Raw genomic sequence first — 17100 nt, 5'->3', positions numbered from 1 at the left:
ACTCGAGGCTCCGCAGCTACTATATAGAAACTTTGGAATACTGGATCCTCGTATATATAAGGATGTGGAAGCTCATAGAACATAATTTATGTCTCCGTCTGAAGGGGAAAAAGGAAATGGTAAGAACTAGGGAGTCCTTAGTAGGGTCGGGGTAGATAGTTAGGTTCATTTTATATTATACTTAGCCAACAACAACAACCATAAGATAATACAAACTATAACAACCAAGGGCACAGAGAATAAATAATCAAGAAGTACACACGCACGAATCACAGAAGCATATAAAAAAGAAATATGCACAAACAAGCATGATGCATGTCTATTCCTAGTGCAGGTAATGAGCTCATCTGTCAGTTTCTATCCACTCCCAACGTAACTTAGCAACCTTTGTCTGGATATGGTGTAACACCTTACCACACAGAGTCTTATGCTTAAGTCATAAAGCTGAGGTGGCAAGGTATTACGACCTCTAAAAGCAAATATATATATAGTTGAAAGGAATTTATACCGAGGATCCTTTGAAGAAGAGTTTAAAACAAAGGTCGTAACGCTCACGTAAATGGAAAACTTGCGTATGAAGAAACATAAGATATATATACATAAATAGTAAAAAGGGAGTGTCAAAGATACAATTAACAAAGCTTCCAACTCGATTCGCGAAGATAAACCGGCCAGAGCATATAAGTATATATACATATATATAAGAAAATCCCAAAATGACCCAAAGCAGAAAAAAGACAGCCTATTTCTCTGAATCAACCTCTAAGAGGGACAAACATAAAAAATACAAGGTGGAGAATCTACATACATATGTAAATATAAACAAAATACATCCCTGAGACCCCAGAGTTCTTCACTTCCTCTAAGTCTCCATAATACAGAGTGGTGCTTCTCAACTTGCATCTGAAAAATAATAATATTGTATGGGATGAGAATCGGGAATTCTCAGTATAGTTAAGGTTCCCACATATATAATAAATAAGGTCCCGGGAAAGCCAGAGGCATTCCTAGAACACTGACACTTAGATTATAATTCTTAAAGGAACTAAAATAGAAAGCATAAGCAGGGGTAGATATCTAAGGTTTTTAAGGTTCTAACTCAATGCTAACTAAATCTCTCAAATTACAATCCACTCACTGTCTCGTACAACTCTAACTCTACCATTCACCTCCTACCTCCTCCAACCCTCCAGATTCACCAATGCACAGATAAACAATACAAGCAAAGACAAACATAATTAGGATACAATTACAACAGGTAGTAAATATAGCAGGTAAGCATAGATTATCAATTAGGCAATCCCAAGAAATGCAAACTCAAGCAAAACAGACAAATGCATATGATGAATGCCTTTCCTACTGACCGTGAGCTCACATGTCGGTTACTTTTCCAGAACCCGACACATCCGATAGCTAATCTGGATATCGTCCTCTTGAAAATTGGTGGGTGGTACACCACCACGAACCCCACCTGGCGGGCGGTACACCACCACGAACCCCACCATTACGAGCGGTACACCACCACGAACTTCGCAAGATCTTCAATTGGAAAACAACACACACATGTGGGCGGGAAACCACCACGAACCCCACCATTACGAGCGGTACACCACCACGAACTTCGCAAGATCTTCAATTGGAAAACAACACACACATGTGGGTGGGAAACCACCACGAACCCCACAAAGTATTCACTTTTAAAAACATGTGAACGGTATACTACCACGAACCCCACACCAGTCTCTTTTAAAAACATGTGGGCGGTACACCACCACGAACCCCACAAACTTCTTGACATTGGGCAAGCGGTAAACCACCAAGAACCTTGCTAGGTCAAGCGCAAACAATTTTGTTTTCAAATTCATTATACATCATTCACTCATATCCATTCATAATCATTCAAAATCATCCACTAAGGCCAGATTCATCGTATACATATCACATTTACACACTTCTCAAACTTTCTTCATCTCTAAGTTACTACTTCTTCCTACCTTCTACTCACCATTTAACATACAACTGAGGTTTAGGGGTCAAAAGAGTGAAAATAGAGGTTTAGAGGTTCAAAATTATATTTTAAAATACAAAAATCACTTTGCTGATTTTATGGGCCACGTGTACACAAGCACCCTGGTCGCGTACGCAAGTTCTATAGAGTGGGTAAAAATGCTAAGTGCTGCAGAATTTTAGTTTCGCCCACCAAACTTCCGACGTGCATAACTTTTTCATTTTAAAATATTTTTCATCTGTTCTTCGAACAGTGTAAACTTCACAGACTCAATTTTCATATGAAATAAGTTTGCAATAATTTGGGGGTTCGGAAGCTGAGTTATGGCTCGATGAAATTTGGCCAAAAATTAGTTTTTCACAAACACCTCAAACCTCAATTTTCATTAAAATTCAAACCTCAACTCCAAAACCTTCAAAAATCCCAACCCCTTTAAAACATACCAAGACCCACCATAGTAAATCAAAACTAGACCCAACTACATCACATCAGTCCTCTATACACTAATTTACCATCTCTATCAAGTTTTCAATCCAACAACCCAAGTTCAACACAACATCTTTAATATACATCATCATGATCATAACCAACAATTCAAGTTCAATATAACAATGTACATACTCATCAATACCTACATCATCATACAGTTCGAATATCATCTTTCTACCATCATCAACTTCCCTCATGACCAACAATCATCAATCAAACATAACATCAATTAACATAATATGTATCAAACATAAGATTTAACTTATCTTGGGTCGTCTAGCCTAAGTTTTCACGACACCGTATATATTATATACGAGAAACCAAAACCATACCTTGGCCGATTTCTCCCCAAGCTCAAACATCTCAATTCAAGCCTCCAAGGTTCCAAATCAAGTGTTATAGGTTTCGGCCACCAAAAGCTCCGATTCAAGTATAACACTTCGTAAATTTGACTTCAATTTCACATACATACAACCTAATACCACATAATTCCATATACATACAAATTCTCAATACCATAATATCATAAAATTGGAAAATTTAGAAGAAATAATGATTCTATACCTTTACCCACGAGCAAATTGATGGAACCCACAATTACTCGATGCTAATTCAACCCTAAACTATCAAAATCATCAAAATTACTCAATTCCCAAACTAAAAACGTGGAAAAGATGGAGGTAGAGAACTGGGCACAAAAACTAAAGACTCTTACCACTTTGTTGGATTAGAATTGAAGAGGACTCTGAGACGAACGTGTGGCCGCTAACAGCTCATCAATCAGAGCTCCGAAATAAAAATTAGAAAAATTTGAACATTGAAGGGAGAAGGGGGTTAGGGTTCTCCATGCTTCTCTTCTCCTTCAACGTGCTCAGCGTGCTTCCATCCTCAATTGAGGAAACAAGGGCTGATGCCCTTCATATATATATATAAGTGGACTGGTCCTTGGCCCCATTTTGGGCCCGGTTCGCTTGATTCGGCCCAATCTTGGGCCAAATCCTTTAAAATTAGTGTGAAAATTCTTATTTTAATTAGTTCTACCTCATTAAATTATAAAATTCTACTTTCTAATTTTCTTAATTAATAATTAATTTATTAGCTAATCATTCACTAATTACTCGGGGTTTACATATGGCTTCCAGTGGCATATCCTTTGTAAGAACCTCTGTCTTACAGGCACTGCTTCTCCGCTAAAATATGCCAAACATAATCTCTATAAGTACTTACAAGAGTTGGTTCTCCAACTGAAGTATGTAAAATTTTACTTTTGGAAGCTTTTCTTGATGGGCTTACCACCATATCTCTACTGTACCTCTGGCAGCAGACAGATATTCAAAAAGTTCTTATTGTTTTGCTTTCCTCTTTTTAACTATTTTTTTAATATCTTTCTTCCAACATCTCATATTATCTTTGCACTATTCTCTCGCCTTTTCCTAAATATTTTATGAAAGGGACAGTCATACAATTCTAAGCTTAAATTGTCTTTCTAAAGCTTTTAGAAAAACTTGTCTGTTTACCGCTTTTAGTTATATTATATCTTTTATTATTAAGCTAATTATTTAAATAAAAATAAAATATTAAGATATTATAATATTTTAGAGTTAAAATTCAGTTAATAATATTTAGTTTCTCAAAATTTTTAAAAATTTATTTTAACCTCCAAACTTTTCAAAAATTCTACTTTAACCACTTAACTTTTAAAAATTTCGTTTTAACCCTCAAACTTTCTTTTAATTAACTTTCAGTCACAAAACCTTTTCTTAGTTATAATTTGGCCATGAAATAATTAAAACATGAGGATTTCGTGTTCTTTAAGAAACCAAAGCAAACTCATAAAAAAATTTATCAGATTTTACTTGATTTTTAACTAGTTTTTGAATCTTTTTTACGGGCGGAAAATTGCGATTAAGAATTTATAATAAGAACAGCGTTGCAAGTACAGTTCTTAACTGACGAAAACTCCGCTTATCAATTTAGAAAAAATTGTCACAAATTGAGAATAAATTACTGGGAGTAGAATTCCCAGGTCGTCTCCCAATGAGTTGACAAAAGAGTGCTATTTTATTGGTCAGGAATTTTTCAAGAAATTTTAGAGTTGGAGAACAGAAAAATAAATGATTATAAATTAAAGCAATGAAAATTAACGAGAGATTTTGTGTAATTGAAATAAAGAAGCCTTGACCAGGAGAAGATTAATCGGAAGTTCTATCATTGTTGAATTTTCCCAAGTGTAATAGTAAGAGGTTGTTGTTTTTGCTTAGTTAACCTTTACCGAATAAAGAAAAGTCAAGTAATTGAGCCAACTCTAATTCACAAGTCCTAATCCTCTCCTATGGAGGGATTAGCGTTAGTGACTAGAGAGTTAGCCAACAACTTCCAATTGCAAATTAACACTTGAGTATTCCAACTCAAGGATCTCCTATTAATCAACTCCAAGGTCAAGTTAAAAGCCTACTCCATTGACATGGATGCCAATTTCGCAGACATGTAAAGGGAAAAGAGAAGAGACATGGTAACTAAAATTAAATTAATAAAAGCTAATTTTGAAATAATAAATTAAGAAAAGATGATACTCAAGCCAATAATGAAATTAAATGTGAAAATAATTCTTGTATTAATAAATTCCAAAATCAAAGATATCTATATGTAATTCTGAACAGGGTAAATTGGTGATAAAAGAGTAAGGAAATAAGGAAACAAACTAGAATAATGGAAACTTCAACGGAGGTAGTAACTCTTCTCAATATCCAAATCAAAAGCATCAAACTAGAAATCTATGAATATGAAGAACCCTAGAGGAAGTCGTATTTTCTCTCTAAGATTCAAAACTAAATCTAAAAACTGTGTTAAAGTGAATGTCTGTTGAGTCTCTGCTTGTCCCCTGGCTCTAGTCTGTGTTTCTGGGCCGAAAACTGGGTCCAAAATCAGCCCAAAATCACCCCAGCATCTTCTACACTTTCTGCACGTGGCGCACGTCACGCGTACGTGTCAGTCACGCGTACGCGTCAATGGTTTTCTTCGCATGTCACGCGTACATGTCGGGTACACGCACGCGTCAGGTACGCGCACGCGTCGCTGTGAAAATCTCTGAAACACGCGCACGCGTGAGCCATGCATGCGTGTCAATCCTCGCTGGTCATCTCCTTTATTTATTGTGTTCCTTCCATTTTTGCAAGCTTCCTCTCCATTCTTTAAGCCATTCCTGCCCTATACAGCCTGAAAACACTTAATGCACGGATCACGGCATCGAATGGTATAAAGGGAAATTAAAAATATACAATTTAAAGGCTTAGGAAGCAAGTTTTCAATTATAGAACAAAATTGGGAAGGATTTGTAAAACCATGCAATTTGTATGAATAAGTATGCAAAGACTTGATAAAAACTACTCAATTTAGCACAAGATAAACCATAAAATAGTGGTTTATCAATCTCCCCACACTTAAACATTGGCATATCCTCATGCTAAGCTCAAGGAGACAAAGGAATGAATGGGGGAAAGTAAGACTCATGTAATGCAACCTATGTATGTGAATGCAACTATATGCCAAGATGTTTCTATCTACTTGGTTAAAAGTAAACAAGTTCTTCAAGACAAACATAAATCAGATTCTACTAATTCAAATCATACAATAAAAGACAAGTAAACTTGTAGGAAGATAGCTCATGAAAGCAGGGAATATAGAATCAAGCATTGAACCCTCACTGGAAGTGTATGTGCACTCTAATCGCTCAAGTGTCTAGGGTTAATCCACTCTACTCTTCTTTAGTCATGCTTTCTAAAACTTTGTTCTTCATCTAACCAATGAACAAATATTTAGTGTACACATGCAAACATCATGAGGTCTTGTCAAGGTTGTAATGGGGCTAAGGTAAGAGTGAGGATATATGTAAGGTCAAGTGAGCTATAATATGAATCTTTGACTAACCTAAGTTCCCACCTAACATACACACACTCTATATATATGAAATTATTCCTAGCTACCCATAATCTCACTTTTGTATATTTCACATACTCATGTATCAAAATTTTCTTTAATTTCACCACATATGCATTGATCTTTTATTAAACTTAACGTTGGGGGTAATTTTGTCCCCTATTTATTTATTTATTTATTCATATTATTTTTTTTAACAAGAAAGCAAACATAATATATCAATGCATATGATTTTTCTGGTCTCACATGAGTATGCACCCAAATTTCCAATAATTTTGTCAATAAAACACAACACATTCTTATTATCCCGAGTTCCCACAATTCCCCACACTTAGTTGACACACAATCTCTATCTTAAGCTAATCAAATATTCAAATGGGGTAATTAATTATTTTTCCGCTTAAGGCTAGTGATGTGGTAAAATATAGAACAAATGGGGATTAAAAGGCTCAAAGTGGCAACAAAGGTAATTGAAGTGGTAGGCTATTTGGGACAAGTGAGCTAATAACAAATGATGACCTCAATCATATGTATGCATGCAAATACACTTAATAATGGACATATAGAATGGAACAAACTATAGATTGTAATCATAGAGAAGAAAACACACACGAATAAAAGTCGTGGTTAAATAATGTAACCATATAATTAAGCTCAAAATCTCACAGGTTGTGTGTTCTTAGCTATAATTCATGTTTCGAATTACAATCTTCAAACAAGTTTAACACAATTTTTTTAATTTGAATTAGTGAAATATTATAAATAGGGTCTTGAAAAGAAACTCATTATTTTAACCAAGCAATTATTACCATGCAATCTATCCTATCTAACAAAAGAAAAAGTTAAATGTTGGTGTTAAGAGAGAGAAATTACCTCCGAAAGTCAGGGACTGACCTCCCTACACTTAAGGCTTGGCACGGTCCTCCATGCCATCAGTAAGGAATAAGGTAGGGCTAGAAGCATCGCCTCCGCTGTCTGGCTCGCCATGGCTCCCTGTGCTACTAGGTGAAGGGGAGTTCGGGGTGTCCTTTGGTTCCGGAGGTGGGTGAGTACCAACAATGAGCTCCTTCAGATAGTTGTATCGGCGCTCCAATTGTTCTATCCACCGGTCTTGCCGGTCGAACCTCTCAAGGATCTGAAGGAACATGTGATGGGTGGATGGTGCTTGCGGTGTGGATGATGGTGGAGTAGAAGAAGGAGGAGTGTCTAAAGATGGGCCTGGAAGCCGACTCGCAGAGGGAACAGGGGGTTTGATGTACTTCCCATTCGGGACATACTGATCGGCCCTAGGGATCATGACCTTTGTGTCTCCAGCCCTATAGGAAACACCTACTGCAGAGACTAAATCTGAAACCAATACGGGGAAAGGCAGGTTACCCGCTATCTGCACGTCTCCCATGGCCTGCCGGATGTGTCGGGGCAGGTTAAGAGGTTGCTCTGTCAGGATGCACCAGATGAGAACAGCCATGTCCGTTGTGAAGGTAGACTCGTGAGTGCTCAGAAAGATATAGTGGGACATAATCTGTGCCCACACGTGAGCCTCCAAGGTAAGTGATTGGGTTGAGATGCTCTTAGGTTTTGACTGGTGCTGCCCATAGATCCAGGTGCTGCTGGGTTGGGTTATAACCCCAAGGACGCTATCCCAGTCAAACTGATACATCTGGCGCTTAAGGGAGGCCTCTTGATATGCATCCAATCCCTCTGGTCTAGGTAGAAGATCCAGTGCTCTCTGTATGGCACTCTCAGAGACAGGGACTTCCTGCTAATGAACATAGACAATCTGCAAAGTAGGCGAGTAGAAGTTGGAGTAGAATTCAACTACCCAAGATAGGTTGGCCCTTGCGGCTGCCTCCTCAAAAATGCCCACTGTCTCTTCTCGATGCGGGGCTCCACAAAATCAACAAAATGGTTTGGGACAATGAGTAGATATTCATTATTGTAGTTCCTCTCAGTTAGGATGGGGAACATCTGCTTGCAATAACGGTTAGTGAACTGTGTGGAGTCCCATGCGGGAGAGGCTTTCTCTGCTTCATCAACTTTAATGATCCTTTTCACCCGCTTTGTTGGTGGCTTGACGCTCGTAGATGGAAGTGCCTTAGCCGGAGTTCTCTTGGTTCCTTGCCTTGCTGGTGTCTTGTCAATAGCCTTCTCTTTTCCTTTCTTGGTACCCATTCCTAAGGAAGAAAGAAAGAGGAAGAATGTTAAATATAGATAATTAAAAGCCGGAAGGGAGAAATTCCAAGTGATAGTGGATGCCAAAGAAAATATAATAGCTTAAATACATGGTAGCTACAACATGTAGGTATTAAGACATCAATTAAGAGTAAAAAGGCAATTCATAATAATTAGATACAAGAGGGTAAAAAGTATGCAAGTAATAGGCATGAGAAGTATAAAATCAAGCATCAATTATTAAATGTACCAAATTAAAGAGCACGTGTATGATGACAATTGTGAATGATAATCTCAATATATGTGGATTACAAGTGTTGTGAAAAAGAGAGGCATTAAAGTATGAGAGTAAAACAAAATAGAATTCAAAATGCCATAAAAGCTTTTTCACAAACACTTAGTGTGCAAGTTAAAATAGGAAGTAGAATAATGAATCCAAGTGTATAGGAGAGCCAAGATTAAATTTCAATTGTCAAATCACTCTTCATAATATTCCACAAGCTCAATGATAATAAAGTAATACCCAAATAAAACTCCAACACTAACATAAAAATGCATGATAAAAGAATGAAAAAGAAACCATAAATAACTAAGCTAAAAGAAAAATTGAGAAGAAAGAAAAGTAAATAAATGCAAGGAGGAAATAACATTTCCAAATGGCAAAGAGTAATCACAATGCGATCTTAGAGCTTATCAAGTTCTGTACGACTTAGACTCTTACCACAGAGAATTCTAAAAAATGAGCAGAACTCTATCAAAACTGAGGTAACTTGGTTTGGTAGCACATTACGGATTGCTAGTGGAAGCAACTGCTCAATCAAAATATGACAGTCATGACTTTTAAGTCCAATGATTTTTTGTTGTGCCTTATCAATACATCGAGATATATTACTTGAGTAACCATCGGGCACTCTAACATTCTTCAAAGTTACAAGAAATACCTTTTTAGCATCTCATGTTAGTGAATACAAAGTAAGGTGATATTTTCCATTATCATCTGGCCAAAGATCATGCCTTATTCCCATATCTTGTAGATCTTTTCGGGCATTGAGATTATCTTTTGCTTTAGATTTCTCATTGAGCAAAGTATACAAAATATTATCGCATACATTTTTCTCAATGTGCATAAAGTCAAGGTTATGACGCAACAAGTTGGTTTTCCAATATGGAAGTTCAAAAAAGATGCTTCTCTTTCTCCACTACATAGTTGCTTACCTACCTCTTTTTCCTTTCTGGTTAAACTTTTCTTTCTTCCTGAATGTAACATCAATATTTTCTACTTGTGCCAGAATTTCGGATCCTGATAATATAGTCGGGGGATCACGTTCTTCTATGTGTCCATCAAAACGAACTCTACTTAATCTAAATCGATGTTGTCTACCAAGAAAACGTCGATGACCTATATAACACCATTTTCTGCTATGATTAAGATAACAAGGTTTTACATCAAAATTACAAGTTGGGCAAGCCAAACCAGTATATGTGTTTCATCCGAAAAGCATGCTTAGGCTAGGAAAATCACTAACTGTCCATATAAGAGCTGCATGAATCTTAAACATTTTATGTTCTGATGCATCATAAATTTCCATACCCTCATCCCATAATTCTTTTAACTCTCTGACAAGTGGTTTAAGATATATGTCTATATTATTTTCGGGGCTATGCTTGCCAGGTATAACCATTGACAGGATAAAGGAAGTGTGTTTCATACACATCCAAGGAGGAAGATTATATGGAATCAGAAACACAGGACAAATGCTATGAGTAGAACTCATTGATCTATAAGGATTGAAATCATCACTAGCAAGTCCTAAGCGAACATTTCTAGGTTGCAATCCAAACTCTCTGTGTGTCAAATCAAAAGTCTTCCACGCCTCACCATCCCTTGGATGCACCATTTTTTCATTTTCTCCCTTCGCTATTGCATGCCATAACATATGCTCTGTAGTTTTACGACACATGAACAATCTTTGCAACCTTGGTTTCAACGGAAAGTATCTCAAAACCTTGGCAGCTTGCTTTTTCTTCTTCTTCTTCTTAGAATTCCACCTAGAAGCACCACAAAGACTGCATGTTTGTTGGATGTTGTTTGGGTCTTCATCCTCGAACAACATACAATCATTGGGGCAAGCATCTATCTTAACATAGTCAAGACTTAGTTTTTGAATTAGTTTCTTTGCCTGACTAAAAGTCGTAGGCAAATTCACACAACTAAAAGCATCCCTCACCAACTCAAGTACCATGGTAATGGCCTTGTCACTTAGTCCACGCAAGACTTTAATATGATACAATTTCACTATGAATTCTAGCTTTGTGAAGTCGCTTCCTTCCTGTAGCTTTTGATTGCCTTCCTTGAGAAACTCATCAAAGTCTCTATGATTTTCTCTTGGCTCATCGTTTACAAAATCTTCCGTGCCTAAATCTTCACCGCTCTCCTGATCCATATGTATCCCGAAAGCATCATTTACCATGTTATCTAGGGGATGTTCAGTTGCCAATGTCTCGCGCATGACATGTGCACTTGTTGAGAATTTGGTTACTTCTTTCTCGCCATGAAAGTTCCATACAACATAATTCTTAGGGAATGGTTTGTAAAGTAAATGATCTCTAACATCTTTTCGAGTATGCCATATGCGAAACCCACAACTTGGACACGGACATATTATCTTATTATTCTCAATTGCTCCATGTTGAAATGCAAAATCCAAGAAGTTTTCTAGACCAACTATATATTCATCTGCATTTCGTGGCTTAGCAATCCAAGATTTATCCATTGTTGCTAGTTAAACTTCAAGTAGGGAAAAATAATTACTAGACATGTGTACTACTAAATATATATGGGACTTCTAACATAATAAACTACAAAGTTATAATAGACTTCTAACATAGTTAAAACAAAACAGGATATAATTATTATCTTACCTCAACAAGCGCTTGTTCAAAAGCAATAACAAGAAACTGGTGAGAGAAAAATCAGTATCCACTTTAATTCCAGAAACAGAAGAAACCCAAGCAAATGCCGAATAAAACCAGAAATTAAATCCATGAGTGAGTTTAATTTGTAAAATAAAAATAAAAAAATTAAAAAGAATAATTAATAAAGAGAAAATAGCAGTACCGAGCCTTCATTGCAAATTAAACTCAAATAATTAATAATTTGGTGTATTGGTATTTTTATTTAATAAACGAAATGATAGTTCTCTGATTAGTAAAGAACCTGATAAAAAATAAATTTGGTGTATTGGTATTTTTAAATATAAATATTAATAATATTGACAAATTTAAAAAAAATACTGATTTTATACACATGAAAATAAACAAGTGGAGGATCAATAAAATAAAAAATTATTAAAGTTTTTTGCTTTAATACGATATAGTTTTTTATATGTTTTTTTTAATTACGAAAAAATAAAGAAAGAAAGTAATAATAAGCAAATAATTGAGATTCAAGTAAGCAATTAACTCTCCTGGTCTTTCAGTTTGAACTGGTTTAAAATCTAAGTGCCAAATCAAATTATTGTTAGTAACCAAAGCCTGGTTCCTTATGATCAATGTTTAACTATTGGAAAAGATTATTAAGGTCAAATAATTAAGTGTATGTGAGGCTAAGTAAAATAGTCAAATCACACATGAATATAGTAAATCACGCATATCAGGCATCTTATTCTTCAGTTCTTTTCAAAAGTTTATTGTTTCCTTTTGACAAGATATCAAATAGAATAAGATTATCAAATCAGGGGAAAAACCATATATTAGGAAAAAATGCATGAAAGGTTGAATACCTGATAGGCTGATAGCCTCTAAGAGCTCCTTAGCAATTATAGCTGATTATTTTTTGATAATCCTTGTTCAACAACCTTTTTGCAAAATCTGTTGCAACAATCATTAAAGAAAGCCAAGGAGCTTTATCAAAACCTGGATCTTCCTTCAGGACATCTCAATTGTTTTACTCATTCAACCTCTAATCTGCAAAAACTTCCAACACTTAGCACTGATAGTTTTATCTTTTGTCAATAAATTCAAGTACATAGATGGTAGCTAATATCACTGCTTCGCATCATCATGTTACTAAAAAAATATCCAAACCCCACTTCAGCTATTGAAGAATAAACTATATACAGAGCATTTCAAAATCTAGAGTAAATCTCAGCCTTAACAACAAATAACCATAAGTAAATAGAAGTAACTCAAAACTCTAGTTAAGAGACAGCTGATAAGAGCAGGTAGCAAAGGAAATAGTTAAAATCAAGTAATTATAATTCACAATTAGAAAGAAAGATAGAGAATCATGATCATAGCAAATAATCAAATTGGTAGATGGGAAAAGGGCAGTGTTTACAGCAGTAATAAGAGAAAGGCCCACAAGAAGACACAGAAACACAAGGAATGCAAGGTCAAAATACTTGATAAACACTAGTGAGATATTTATAGGAAAATAAACAGCGCACAGGAAAGACATCAATAATTCAAAGTTCATTCGTTTCTAGTAAATGAATACTAAAGTCTCGAACCAATGCTAGGGAAATGTATGATATAGAAATTCATCACGACAAAGACAGTAATAAGAGTACAGACTACTACCTAGAAAATTCGGCTATGCATAGACACTTAATGAAATTTTTAACTACAAAACGTATAGATTTGCAACATCCATAATTCACAAAGCATGACATGAAATTGGACTATCATTAACTTGATTAATAATGTCGAAGCAGCAATGACCCAACATCATTTAGTGAGAGACGTAACTCCCATTTCAGCATAGTTGTAGAGTTTTTACCCCTCATTCACCTGGCTAAAAGGAAATCTCCCTTCAGCAGCCCCTAACATTTCATTCCCTTGAAAGTAACAGACAATCTAATATTGAGATTACACATTAACAATTCCACATAAAAATTTTATTTTAATACTCCAGTCTAAGTCTGACACAACCATTTGATGGAATAATAATAATAACTATCATAGGCTCACTGACATATGAAACAAGCTCAAAACTTCACATTAATTTCTCACAGACCTATCAGCGTCCAAAGAATATCTTTGACTCTTTCCTTTTACTATACATCACAAGAATTGTGTAAGCTACTTATAGTTATAGACCATCTCCATAAAGCTTGCCACAGGACAGAATGATTTGTGCCTTCTTACACCAAACTTAGTAATTTAGACATTAAATACAGGATTTATTACTTAGTAAGATTGGACCACCTTTCTTCCATTCTTTATACTTCATTCCACTTCACTCGATATTAGAACAAAAGTTTGACACACACACACATTTGCCCAACCATGGCCTTAGTCTATTTATCCAATAAATAATTATAGCAGAAGCAGATAAAGACCGCTTCGGATCTCACCATACACATATATTCAATCCAAGCAACTTTTGAATCCCTAAAACCATCCATTATTAGCTACATAATGACATTAATATGGCAAAAAACCAAAATGTGCAGAACATGGTTAACTCGTTCGTCCACTAAAGGAAACGGCACAAAACAAAAACCAAACATGACCAAAAATAAATAAATAAAAAAAGAAGAAAAAACAGCAATACGGAAATATCTGAGAAAAAAGAAAGAACACATTTAAAAAAATCCAAAAGCAGAGCGAATGGAATTTGCAAGGATCTGATATGTGAGGAGTTTACTTAGCAACCATTATGGCGATGAAATCCTCGTAACGGATCTTACCATCTGGGCCAACATCAACCTCCCTGATCCAGAAGCTCTCAAATTTAGAAGCTCTCTACCGCAACGGACACGACAGTGGTGATGGTGCCGGCGGCGAAAATGGCAGCGGGAACAATGGCGAAGATTGCGTAGAAAACTTAGGGTTCTCTCTGAGCTCAATCTCTCGTTTTGAAAAAAAAGAGAAAAAAAAAAAAAGAAGAATCGCGTTTTAGCTAACTCAGTGTCTCTTGTTCCAAAATTTAATTTTAATTAATTATTAGTGGAGGTTTTCTAAATTGCCATAAATATAATGTATTGTGGAGGTTTTTAGAAACCTACACTAAAATACTCTCTCAAATAAGTAAAAATCTTGTAGTGTTTGTCTCATGTTGCTGCTGCCTTTTGTTCACTTTTGTCACATGAAAACTGTTGTTATTTACTTTTGTTCACCTTGCTGATTGATTCATCCAAGGATAACATAATGCATATAGTCCATTATTGTGTTTCCTATGAGAATATGCAAACAAGAAAGAAGAAAAGAGCATAAATCTAGGGTGAGCAACTCTTGAAAGGGAAAAGGGGAGCAACACAAAAGTAAGTGACATCACTCAAAGGGAAGTTTCTTAACTTGATCCAAATTCAATTCCTTCTAAACAATGCTACAGTTATGTTTGTCATCAAGGGAAGATTGTTAAGTTAAGAAATTAACTAATTTCAATTGATGATGACAAACATTATTTTATTGAGCTAATTATCCAATTAGTTTGATCATTTTGTTTAAGTGTTGCAGGCCAAAATTCAATGTTGTTGCAGTCCAAATAAATGGAATAAAAATAAGAAGCTTCCATAGTATGCAACACTTACAAATAAAGCCCAAAAAAAAATAACAAAGAAATCAAATGGGCTGAATGGTAAGTGAACAAAATACAAGTCCAAGATATTTCTCTCAAGCTAATCCCTCCAAGTTGCTACTTCCAAAGCCAACGTCCCTTTTTTCATTTCGGTCAGAACTCAGAGAAGAGTGAGAGAGAGCTTCGTTCCTAAGTCATTCACTAAAGAAGAAAGAAAGAGAAGAGTTAAGCAAAAAGGTTGAGGTCTAATCTCCCACATCAAACAATATCAAGCTAAGTCAGAAGCTGAAGGTAATTCATTTCCTTCTGCGTGCATTTTACTTTCTTCTCTTCTTCCCCGACTCTCTGCCAATCCAATTTGGAAAACATGGAAAAGGTGATCTCTGGTAAACACTGCTGTGAATCAAAGGCCAAGATTGTTTCTTAGGGACAAAGTAGTAGATCAAGGGCTCAGATCTGGGTTTACCATTGAAAATATTTTTTCTTTGCTGTTCTGAGGCATTCGGTCAAGAAAAAGGGATCTGTTTCACAATTTAGGGATTAATGGAAGAATATGAAAGGGTAAGTTGATGAAGCACACAGCTCTAGGAGTTGACTTGGAAGAGAGCATCTCAGCAACATGCAAGGAGATACAAAAGAAAATTGTTCATGCTTCTGAAAGCAAGGAGAGAGAACCAGGTTTTTGAGTTTTGTTTTGAAGAGTTTCTTTGTAAAAAGTTCATGAACTTTGAACAGTGCTTTCTAAGTTAAAAAAGTATTCCGCCAAGATGAAGATCTCAATTAGAGTCAAGTGAATCCGGTTCAACCTATAGCAACAGAGGTTGTTGAAGCATCAATCTCTTTCATGTTTTACAGATTGTAATTTTATTTTTAATGTATATCGTTCTGTAATTTCTTGAGTGGTAAAAGGCTTAACGTGAGAAATCAAGAAAAGCCTATGAGTGATAAAAGACTGAGTGATACACTTCAGAAAAAATCCTAGAGTGATTTCAGATTTCTTTATGTTGTTTACATTGTCTTGTATCTTGTACCTGAGAGGTACCCCTTTCTTAGTTGGGTTAGCACTAAGAGTGAAGAGTTAGGTATTAGCATAGCCAAGTCAAGTTAGGTTAGAACTTGAGAGGGAAAGGATTGTGTCAATCCTATGGAATTGGTGTATGTAATACTTTAACTATAGTGGAAATTCCACCACTGTTGTGGTGAAGATTGGATGTAGGTTGCATTGCACAAGGCAACCGAACCAGGATACATGATGGTGTCAGCTTCTCTCTTTCCTTCTCTGTTCTGTAATTTTTGATATTCATGAGACAAAAAGAAATTGTCTCATAAATTTTTCGCTGCTGAGTTCAAGCAGATTCAGACTAAAAGTTTGTTTTAAAGGGTTATTTCGTTAAAGCAAAAGAAGACTATAGATTCAACCCCCCCTTCTCTAAGCCTTCTACAACCTTCATAGAGGTGAGGTATCATTAAATACGTCAAGCGCTTGAGATGAAGTTTTGAAAAGATCCATACTGATGATAATGATTTAGATATGATGACTAAGAGTTTACTTGCAGTGAAGTTTGATTATTACAAAGAGAAAGCAGACTTGGTGGAGCAGCCTATCCCTACTTGTGTCTGTAAGAAAAAGATTTGTTGGTGGGTTCCAGCTCAAATGAGACCCACACTTTAAAACAAAAAAAAAATAAAATAAAAGAAAAGAGAAGAATTGGCGTTAGCCACACCAGAGAGAGAGAGAATTAACTCACACAAAAGGAAAAAGAAAAAAAAAAAAAACAAAGAGTGAGAGAGAGCTTCAGTGTGATCGACGAGAAGAAAAAATTGGGGAAAAAAAGGACAGTGCCATTTTAATCATATTAAATTAGTAAATTTATTCCATTTCTTATAAAATTATAGTATGTTATTTTTGGTGTAGAGATGAACATTAGGATATAACTTACTAGTTGTATTATCTTTTTTTTTGTCTAATTTG

General features: G+C 35.6%; 1 pseudogene; it reads right to left on the bottom strand.

Moving 5' to 3' along the window:
• Positions 1-10198: 10198 nt before the first annotated feature.
• LOC110265118 (uncharacterized) lies at positions 10199-11379 on the bottom strand (annotated as a pseudogene).
• Between the last annotated feature and the right edge of the window lie 5721 nt (positions 11380-17100).

This window comes from Arachis ipaensis, chromosome B7 (assembly GCF_059453495.1).
Source record: "Arachis ipaensis isolate K30076 ecotype BB chromosome B7, ASM5945349v1, whole genome shotgun sequence".
Taxonomy (NCBI): Eukaryota; Viridiplantae; Streptophyta; class Magnoliopsida; order Fabales; family Fabaceae; genus Arachis; species Arachis ipaensis.
This window is presented reverse-complemented; position numbering and strand designations above follow the sequence as displayed.